At 39.8% G+C, this 10,057-nt stretch overlaps 1 pseudogene; it reads right to left on the bottom strand.

The window, feature by feature from the left end:
- Positions 1–227: 227 nt before the first annotated feature.
- Positions 228–1,405, bottom strand: LOC130867082 (protein L-Myc-like; annotated as a pseudogene).
- Between the last annotated feature and the right edge of the window lie 8,652 nt (positions 1,406–10,057).

Raw genomic sequence — 10,057 nt, 5'->3', positions numbered from 1 at the left:
TACCCTTCCAGCAGAGTCCCAGCAGGCAGAACGGCTACTTCCAAAGCTTTCTCTGAGGGCAGGAAGCAATGCCAAGCCATCTTGATGGGCAGATCTGGAAGTGGCAGCTGGTCTTTGAGAGGCACAGGTAGTATTTACCATCTGTCTGCCCCCCACACTGTTCCCCTACTTCCAAACGCAGGGCGTGAATGCATGTGTGTGACAGAGAAGTCAGGCTTTTTGGTGGGTTAGTAGTCACTGAAGTACGCGATACTTTTCTGCAGCTGCTGTTGCCGACACCGGAGCTGCCTTTTCTGTAGTCATCTTCTTTTCAGCCCCCACCAGAGCTTGCAAGTACTCTAAGGCCTTGCTTAGGATCACGATTTTGGGGGCCTTAGAGCAGCTGGCCAGGGTGGGCACCTGGTCCCTCAGGGCCAGGAACCGTGAACAGAGGTCATTCCTCCTTTTTCGTTCTAAGAAGTTATGGTTCTTCCTCTTGGTCACGTCCTCAGTGTCAGAACTGACAGGTTTTAGGTGGCAGGACTAGGGAGTCTCGCTTTCTACAGGTGGGGGGCTCACAATCTCTTCCTCCTCCTCTTCCTCCCCTTTGCCCTTGGGAGCTTCCATCTCTGGAGCCTCTGGTTCCTGGGGACCCCTCTCTGGAGCCCCCTCCTGAGAGCAACTTTCTGGAGGAAAGCGGGCAGCATAGTTATGCTGATGTTGGTGGATAGAGATGTGGAAATGTTTCATGCAGGGGTCCAGGGGGTCTGCTCTCACCGTAATGCTGACTGGCTATCGGATGTCCGGAGATCGCCTCTCCTCCACCGTTAACATGTCAATTTCTTCGCCCTCGGAGTCGCTGGGGCTCTTCGACCCGGAGAAGGCCTGAGTCTTGGGTTTGCCCAGCTGACACGTGGTGGCAGGCGCCGGGTTACTACTGGCTTCCAGGCTGGGAGTGCAGTTCGGGGTGGTGGGAGCTTTGGGCAAGTTCAGCCGGGGCACGCCTGGGGTGAGTCGGTTGCTCACTACTCTCTCCAGTCGTTCAGGGCTTTCCAGGCAGAGAAGCCGCTCCACATGCAGTCACGGGGGATGATCGAAGCATAATTCCTGCCCCAAGCTTTCAAATGGCCCTGAGATTCCACCTCAACCCAAGCACCCCCTCCGGGCCATGGCTCCCCGGGACTAATCCCAGAGGCTGGGTCCCCAACGCCAGGACCCGAGCCTCAGGGTGGCAACATGGGGGCCACGGCACCAGCTCAAATTTCTTCCAGATGTCCTCGCTGGGCACCATGGAGTGGTAGAACTCCTCCCCGCAGTCATAGTCGTAGAAATAGTGCTGCTACCAGTCGAAATCCATGTCTGCTCCCTTGCTCCCGTGGCCTGCCACCTGGAGCAGAGCAGCTCCATGCTGGCTCGGGGAAGCCCAGCAGCCCCCCCCCCACACAAACATGCGCTCCACTGAGCGCGCGGCCCCGCACTCACGTGCGCGCCCCCTGCGCGTGCTCCCCCCACCTTGCTCGCACAGGGCAGCCAGGATGCTCCCGGGATCGACGCTGGAGCGCCATCTGCCAATAAATTTATTTTAATCAGGGCTGTTAGAATTTAGGATGCTAGGGCACACTTTGTTCAACTGGATTGTCCAGATATTTAACTCCAAACTACTACAGAGAAGCCACCATTGATTTAAAACCAGACATCAGGCACATCCTCATATAAGAAAAAACCTCTAGCAAGCTTTTCAAGGAGGCATTTCAGGTTCCTAAACAACCTCAAGGCCTGATGTGGCTCAAAGTTCCAGTTTTCTTCTTTAGAAAAGCACAGTTCTTCCAGATGGGCAATAGGACACCAGGAGACATATATTTGAAATGCAAAACATTGTTGGGCAGAGGAGTTACCTGATCAATCAAGGGTTTTATTTATTCCCTCAGGCAAGGATCAGGGACATTCCTAGGAGATCTAGTAACAGCTTGGGGGCTAATCCTTATGAATTTCCTGGAGACCTGATGTAGTGATAATAAAATGGAGCTCCTTCTCTAAAACCAGAAATATGCTTTGGAGAGTTGGTAATGGTCTGGTGCCAAGGCCTTTGTGGAGGGGTTCCTTTGGGTCCTAAGAACCCAACCATTTCATCATATGGAGCTATGGTTATCAGTCCCCAGACCACTGTGCTCTTAGTAAAGTTCTTCAGATAACCTTGTTCCAATTGAGTAGAATTGTCTGACCTCCTCCCAAATTCATATGATATTGTTTATTGACTTCTTATAATTCTCCCATTTCCCCTCTGGAAGTATCCAAGATGCTATTCTTTTTTTACTCCTGTTATTAAAATTTTTTGAAACAGTGTTTCTCTGTAGGACTTGTCCTACATAACACCTTTATAATCTTAAATGATTCTACCACCAGTTTCAAAGTTATAAATTTGAGTTATGAAACTGAATATCCATTGCAGGTAAAGGAAAAGGAAAAGGATTTGCATGTGGAGAGTGGTTTCTACCTCAGTTCAGAATAGAAGCAACAGATAGGATAGACTTCACCTTAATTTGCCAGTTTTTTCCTTTTCATTTATCTAGTTTTTTATCTCCAGAATTCCTTCGGCTTGCTTTTTTTTTTACTTGCTTCTATTTCAATTTTCAGTTTGAACTGATCTAATCATTTCTGTCAACGGTTTGCTTGTTTGGCTTTCTTTAAGGGGTTTATTATTATTCTCCAAGATTTCATTTATCTTTCCCTTGCTTATTTTAAAGAATTCATTCACTTCCTTCATAAGGACATATAACATCTTCATAGTTGATCTAACTTAATTGTACTTTGACTGTGTTGGAATACTCAGGGTGTGCTGTCGTAGGAGAGTGTGAATATGGTAGTGACACATTGCTCTGTCTGTTGTTGATCATGCTGTGCTCTTGTCAGGTTTCTGGGTTTGAGGTGACCTATAATAGAAGTAGAATTTTTTCCCCATTTTGGGGTCTGGAAGACTTTCAGTAGGCATGACTTTAGTACTGCCTAAGCATTTGGAGTCATTGAATTGTAGGTGCATGAACTTCTTCCTGCTTGTTATGCTTACTTTACATTTTTAAAATTAATATAACTATTATGTATCAGCATGACTATGCACCACATGGGTACCTGGTCCTCAACATGATCAAAGGATCTCAGAATTTGTGAACTTGGAATAATGGATAGTTATGATTCCCAAATAAGTACTGGCAATTCTGCCACATCTATTCAAGATCATCAAAAGCTAGGTACTACTCAGTCATCTCTCTCCCAGCCTGGGTTTATTATTTATGCCCAAGATATATATTGCTAATATTTTCATCTGTCCATTTGTAACTGTTTTAAACATAAAGCTCTATTTTATTGGTATTACAGTTTAAATAGGGCACTTCGGATGTTTGGAAGATAGAGAAGTGGAGTGAATGCATACTTCTTTGTAGGAACTTCAGTAAAAACCTCTGAATTCTTCTATTCTTCTTGCTTGGTTCACTGATTTTTGCAATGGAGACAGTGCCTTTCTATTTATTTGTTGTTTTTTATTGTTTATTTGATTTTTGAGACAGGGTTTCTCTGTAGCTTTGGAGCCTGTCCTGGAACTAGCTCTCATAGAACAGACTGGCCTCAAACTCAGAGAGACCCACCTGCCTCTGCCTCCTGATTGCTGGGATTAAAGTTATGCATCACCACTTCTTGGATGATAAGGTCTTACTATGTACTTCCACCTGTCCTGGACCTGATTGCATAGACATGTCTGGCATTTAACTCAGAGAAAAATATACCTGCCTCTGCTTTTGAAGGTCTTAGCTTAAAGGCATGAGTCAACACACCCAGTTTGTCCAACTTATTTTTCTATTTGTAGTTAGTTAATCTTCATAAAAATTTCTCATTTGTACTATGAACTGTTGATCTGTTTCCTTGTTTCTCTCTGCTAATAGATATTTCTCTTGTAAAGTGATATCTCATTCAAAGAGTACAGAAATGACAGAGAAGACTCTCCTATTCAATTACCTTCTAAACTGACTATCTATGTCTTGGAATATGATTAGGGAACAGCAGAATTACATGACTATACTATCAAAGAAGTATACATTTACAATGTTGTCACTATCATGTCACTATCATATATGGCATATTTTAGAAGGCAGTGACCTATGATGATGTGCATATCAACTTCAACGAGGAAGAGTGGAATTTGCTGGATCCTTCCCAGAAGAATCTCTACAAAGATGTGATGCTGGAGACCTACAGGAACCTCATTACTATAGGTAAAAATGAATGTCCTTCATGTTTCAAAATAAAGGGGCAACTTTTCCCTGGTTAATGATATTCTTCAATAACTTGATTTAGAGAGGAGAAGAATAATGAGGTGAATAAAGCAGGCATGGTTCTAAAGTTTACTTAAAATAACCACTTAAATGTTGCACAGTATTCAATATTATAACATACATTTTCTGGTACTATATTTTAGGATACATTTGGGAAGAACATAATAGTAAAGAACATTGTCAACGTTCTAGAAGACATGAAAGGTAATTTTCTTGTGCATGCTGAAAATAATGATCCTCTGATGAAATGATAATGCGTCCTAGAAGATTAAAGGCAACAGTGTGAATAAGCACAGCTTTAAGTGCATTTTTGATTATTAACTTCTGAAAAATCCTTATAAAATTTCATATAGGTGAATTGCATTTTCAAGGCATTCTTTAATTAAAAAGACAAGTGAGAAATGGCTAAACAGAAGTCACCATTTGAATCACAGAACCATGAAAGCTATGCTGTAGATCTGCCAATCAATTTATTTCTTTCTACTCATAATACAAAATGTGTACACATTGAAATGATGATAAGTATATCTGTAAGACTTTTTACTAAACCGAGAGCACATCGTAAATCTTGTATTACTCATATACTTCTTATTACTATATTAAGATTGGTGACAGAAGCAGTTAGAGTTAAGTGGCAGTTATTGTGAAGAAACTTTAATACCTCTACCACACATCTACGAGAAATAGAAAGTCACACCGTGATAATTCAGTGTGGAAATTTTTTGTTTGTGATTCTTCCTTTACTGTGTACACCACATATTACTCTCGATACAAGTCTATGAGCATAGGAATATGGGAAAATGCTGCATACCTCTCTCTAAAAACAATTAGAAGGTAAGCAGTAGTCCCCATGTTGAGTACCCTTGCTGAAATTGATTCAACTATATAAATAATTGATTTTCACGTATCACTGTTAATACATAAACAAACTCAGAGTGCAGAGAAGCCACATGAGTTCTAGAATTGTGCAAATACTTCTGATTGTCCTAGGTCAGTTAGCAAATGTATTATGATTCATAGTATAGGACAGTTTATGAATGTAATAAAGTTGTTCTGAGGTTATCCAATTCTCTTCAAATATAAGAAATATGTCAAATAAAAAAATATTTCTGTAAAGGTGAAAAGGTAAACCATGTAATAAAGGAATTTACCATGACAGGTGTCTTCAAAAATGCAAAACAACCCTTAATTAAAGAAGAAAGCATGAGTTAAAACACAGTTATAAAACCTTAATATCTGATTTCTTTTTACAATTGGACTCAATTACAAAAGTAATACATGGAGATATGTAGGTTCAATTCAGTATTGAATGTGGTAAGGCTTTTATATGTTCCAATTATGCTTGCAGGATTGAAAGAAACAATTCTGGAAAGTTTCAGTGCATCTTTAATGTGTTAAAGCCTTGGCATATGACAGTCATCTTCAGAGGAATAAAAAAACACATGATAGTAAGAAACCCTATGAATCTAATCAGTGTCATAAAGCCTTTGCTCATCACAATTCTCTTCAAATGCACAAAAGGACACATACTGAAGATAAACCTTGTGAATGTAATCAGTGTTGCAAAGCCTTTGCACAATCCTGTAATGTTTGATTGCATAAAATAACACATACTGGAGAGAAAGCCTATGCATGTAATCAGTGTGGTAATGCCTTTGGAGGGCCCCATACCCTTCAATTGCATAATAGAACAAATACTGGAGAGAAACCATATGAATGTAATCAGTGTGGTAAGGCCTTTGGAGGGCCCCATATGCTTCAATTGCATAAAAGAAAAAATACTGGAGAGAATCCCTATGAATGTAATCACTGTGGTAAGGCCTTTGCTGAAAACAGTACTCTTCAAAAGCATAAAAGAACACATACTGGAGAGAAACCATATGCATGTAGTCAGTGTGGTAAGGCCTTGGCTCACTACAGTGCTCTTCAAATACATGAAAGAATACATACTGGAGAGAAACCGTTTGCATGTAGTCAGTGTGGTAAGGCCTTTGCTCACTACAGTACTCTTCGAATACATGAAAGAATACATACTGGAGAGAAACCGTATGCATGTAGTCAGTGTGGTAAGGCCTTTGCTCACTGCAGTGCTCTTCGAATACATGAAAGAATAGATACTGGAGAGAAACCCTTTGCATGTAGTCAGTGTGGTAAGGCCTTTGCTCAACACAGTCATCTTCAAAAGCATAAAAGAACACATACTGGAAAGAAACCCTATGAATGTAATCAGTGTGGTAAGGCCTTTGCTCACCACAGTGCTCTTCAAAGGCATAAAAGATCACATACTGGAGAGAAACCCTATGCATGTAGTCAGCTTGGTAAGGCCTTTGCTGAAAACAGTACTCTTCAAAAGCATAAAAGAACACATACTGGAGAGAAACTGTATGAGTGTAATCAGTGTGGTAAGTCCTTTTCATAACACAGCAATCTTAAATTGCATAAAAGAACACACACTGGAGAGAAACCCTATGAATGTAATCTGTGTGATAAGTCATTTGCTCAACACATTAATCTTCAAAGCCGTAAAAGATCCCATACTGGAGAGAAACCCTATGAATGTAATCAGTGTGGTAAGGCCTTTGCACGTCACAGTCATCTGCAATTGCATAAAAGATCACATACTGGAGAGAAACCCTATGAATGTAATCAGTGTGGTAAGGCCTTTGCTGAAAACAGTACTCTTCAAAATCATAAGAGAACACATACTGGAGAGAAACCCTATGAATGTCACCAGTGTGGTAAGGCCTTTGCACGTCACAGTCATCTGCATTTGCATAAAAGGACACATACTGGAGAGAATCCCTATGAATGTAATCAGTGTGGTAAGGCCTTTGTTCAACACGGCGCTCTTCAAAGGCATCAAAGAACACACAAAGGCATAAAAGGACACATACTGGAGAGAAACAGTATGCGTGAAATGAGTTTGGAAAAGTCTTTTCATGTCTTATTCATCTTCAAATGCAGAAGAGAACACAGATTGGAGAGAAACTTGTGAATGGAATTTGTTTGGCAAATCCTTTGTCATAATAATCTCCAAATACACGAAACAAACCATCCTCATGAGAAAGTAAACTTAAGGAGTGTAGTCTTCAAAAACATGAGAATAATCATACTGTAGTGAAAAAATAAACTTAGTGTGGTATATGTTTTGCAGTTGTTATAGGAGTAAAACTCTTTGCGTGTAATCAATATGATAGTTTTTAGGTACCTGAAGCCATTACACTTACAGTCTATTAACCAACAGTGTTTATTCTGTAAAAAAATGATAGTGTCAACAATCTGTTCAAGCATTATGATACCAGCTTTTATTTTATTTGCACCAAGAAACTGATGGACAAAACCTAATCTGTGATTTTTATGAAGTCTTATGGGAAGGAGATAGAGCCATATTAAGAATCACAACCTGGTACTGAAATGAGATACAAAGGAAAACACTTTGACCCTAATTCCAGAATTAGTGAAAGGTAAAACATCACCCTGAAAATGCAGTCAATAATCAAAAACAGACAATGAAAGAATTCTGCTTTGGCTCTCAAACCAATACCAAAGAAATACAATCTACCCTTGTCTCTCTGAGTTCAAAACCAACCAATCCTGGAGCACAAAATCCAGCCCATCTCTGAGCTTCTTCAACCAAGGCATTTAAATCTGACCAATTCCCACCTTCTAAATCTCCTTAGAAGTGCTCTGGCTCCAAGAAACCCTATATGAGACATCTGCTCATTCAGTTGGTAGCTGCCCCTTTTCAGCCTTGCAGAGGAAGTCACAGTCTGGATTCTTCCCTCCCAAATAAATCTCTTGGAGTTGAATTGAGATACAGTTGACACCATTGTTTGGAAACTCACTTAACCCAGAAGAGCACAGCAGCAATGGACACCTCTTATGGGAGACTCCCTTAGGAGCGTGGAGCAGATCTACAACAGACATTTCTGCTGGGAAGCTTTCATAGAAGAATGGAGCAGAGCCCAGCTGTAATGAATGTCTCTCCGAGTGGAAGAGAATTGCTACATCTAGTGGGACAAACTTCTTTTCATAGCTGTTGGTATCGCCAAATTTTTGGTAGTCAGCGTATCCTTCCTTCCAGAGTTTTAAGACTTGCAAGATGAATTTGAACAATAATGTAACCCTTCAACTGCATGGAATATGTAATTCAGGTGCAAATATTTATGGATGTGTACTAACCTCCTTTTTTGCTTGTGATATGATGTCTATTTCATAATATAAAAGCATTTTATTCTGGCCACGGTTCTATTAGATAACAGGATCATCATGAAAGAACCATGCCAAAAAGTGTCAGACATGGCACTAAAACTGGAACTTAAGAACTCCCAGCTGTAATCTTCCACATGAAGTAGAGTGTTGGAACTGCAACTGGTGTATGGATGTAAATTCTCATAGCCTAAATCTTCCCACATGATACCATCAACTTACAAGTATTAATTTCTCTTACTTCAAGTTTAAAATTGCTTTCTCTTTACATGAACCAATTATTCATGAAGAAAAACTCTGGGGGCTGGAGAGATGGCTCAACGGTTAAGAGCATTGCCTGCTTTTCCAAAGGTCCTGAGTTCAATTCCCAGCAACCACATGGTGGCTCACAACCATCTGTAATAAGATCTGGTGCCCTCTTCTGGCCTGCAGGCATAAACACAGAATATTGAATACATAACAAATAAACAAATAAATAAATATTTTTTAAAAAAACAACATAAAGAAAAACTGTAAGTGAGCTGTAAGATGCCTGGACTCCTATATTACATTAATAAATGCTTACAGGAGAAAAATTTTCATGAGTGAAAAATTGTTTAAAAATTTGCTTTTATTGTAATGTGTGATGTGTGTGTGTGGGGGGGATGTAATTGTGCATTCTGTATCCTGGAAAAGTTAAACACTTTAGAATTTGTAGTAGAAATTACAGAAAGCTGTTAAAAATCTCCCCTCAGTCCTTCGAATGAAGATTTCTTAGTCACCTAGCCATGACTCTAGTGCTATAAATATTTTAATGTCTATTTATATCTCATTGAATTTTGGAAATGGAGGAACAAACTCATAAAGCAGAAAGCCCTATTCATGAAAACAAATTTTAGTGACTTTAGCCATCAAAGTTGTCTTCAGCTTGAAGAAAAAAGCTTTGAAGGTAGTAAATTATGTAACACATTCACTCAAGACTGATGCTGTAAATCATTGCATTTTGGTTTCTATTTTGAAACATTTGAGGTAGGTACTAAAATGTTGTATATTGTGGCAACTCCATTTACTAAAATTTATTTTGTAGTCATTTTATTCCTTCTATGACTTTTGTTCAGCTTCTATTGTGCCTTTATCTAGTAATGGGTATTTTTGTGATGTAATATATAGAATGTCCTTCCCATCATTGAAGTGTCCCATTGATTATTAAAATATTAGAACATATCTGATCATATTTTTCAAGTAAGGCTGTCAGTGGAAGGGTGACTAGAAGACAGTGTCTAATCCCTTCTGACTGGAAGTACACACAGTTGTGGGTGCTGGGTATCAATGTTAGTCCCTGTGGATGAGTTACCAATTTTCTAAGTGCTGAGTCTCATGAACATGTCATTAGTAACAGTGTGGTATAAATGGCTGATCTAAATCCATCTTTATCACAGCCTTGATGACCCAGGAGAAATAAAAGAGTGATAGCATGGGAAACTAACTTAGTCTTGCTTCTTAAAGAATTTCTGAGCCCAAGTCTCCCCAAAATGAGGGAAAAGTATAAAAAGTAATAAAGATGCAAA

Source organism: Chionomys nivalis, chromosome 26, assembly GCF_950005125.1.
Source record: "Chionomys nivalis chromosome 26, mChiNiv1.1, whole genome shotgun sequence".
Taxonomy (NCBI): domain Eukaryota; kingdom Metazoa; phylum Chordata; class Mammalia; order Rodentia; family Cricetidae; genus Chionomys; species Chionomys nivalis.
The sequence above is the reverse complement of the archived record's forward strand: the minus strand, read 5'-3'. Positions and strand labels throughout refer to the sequence as shown.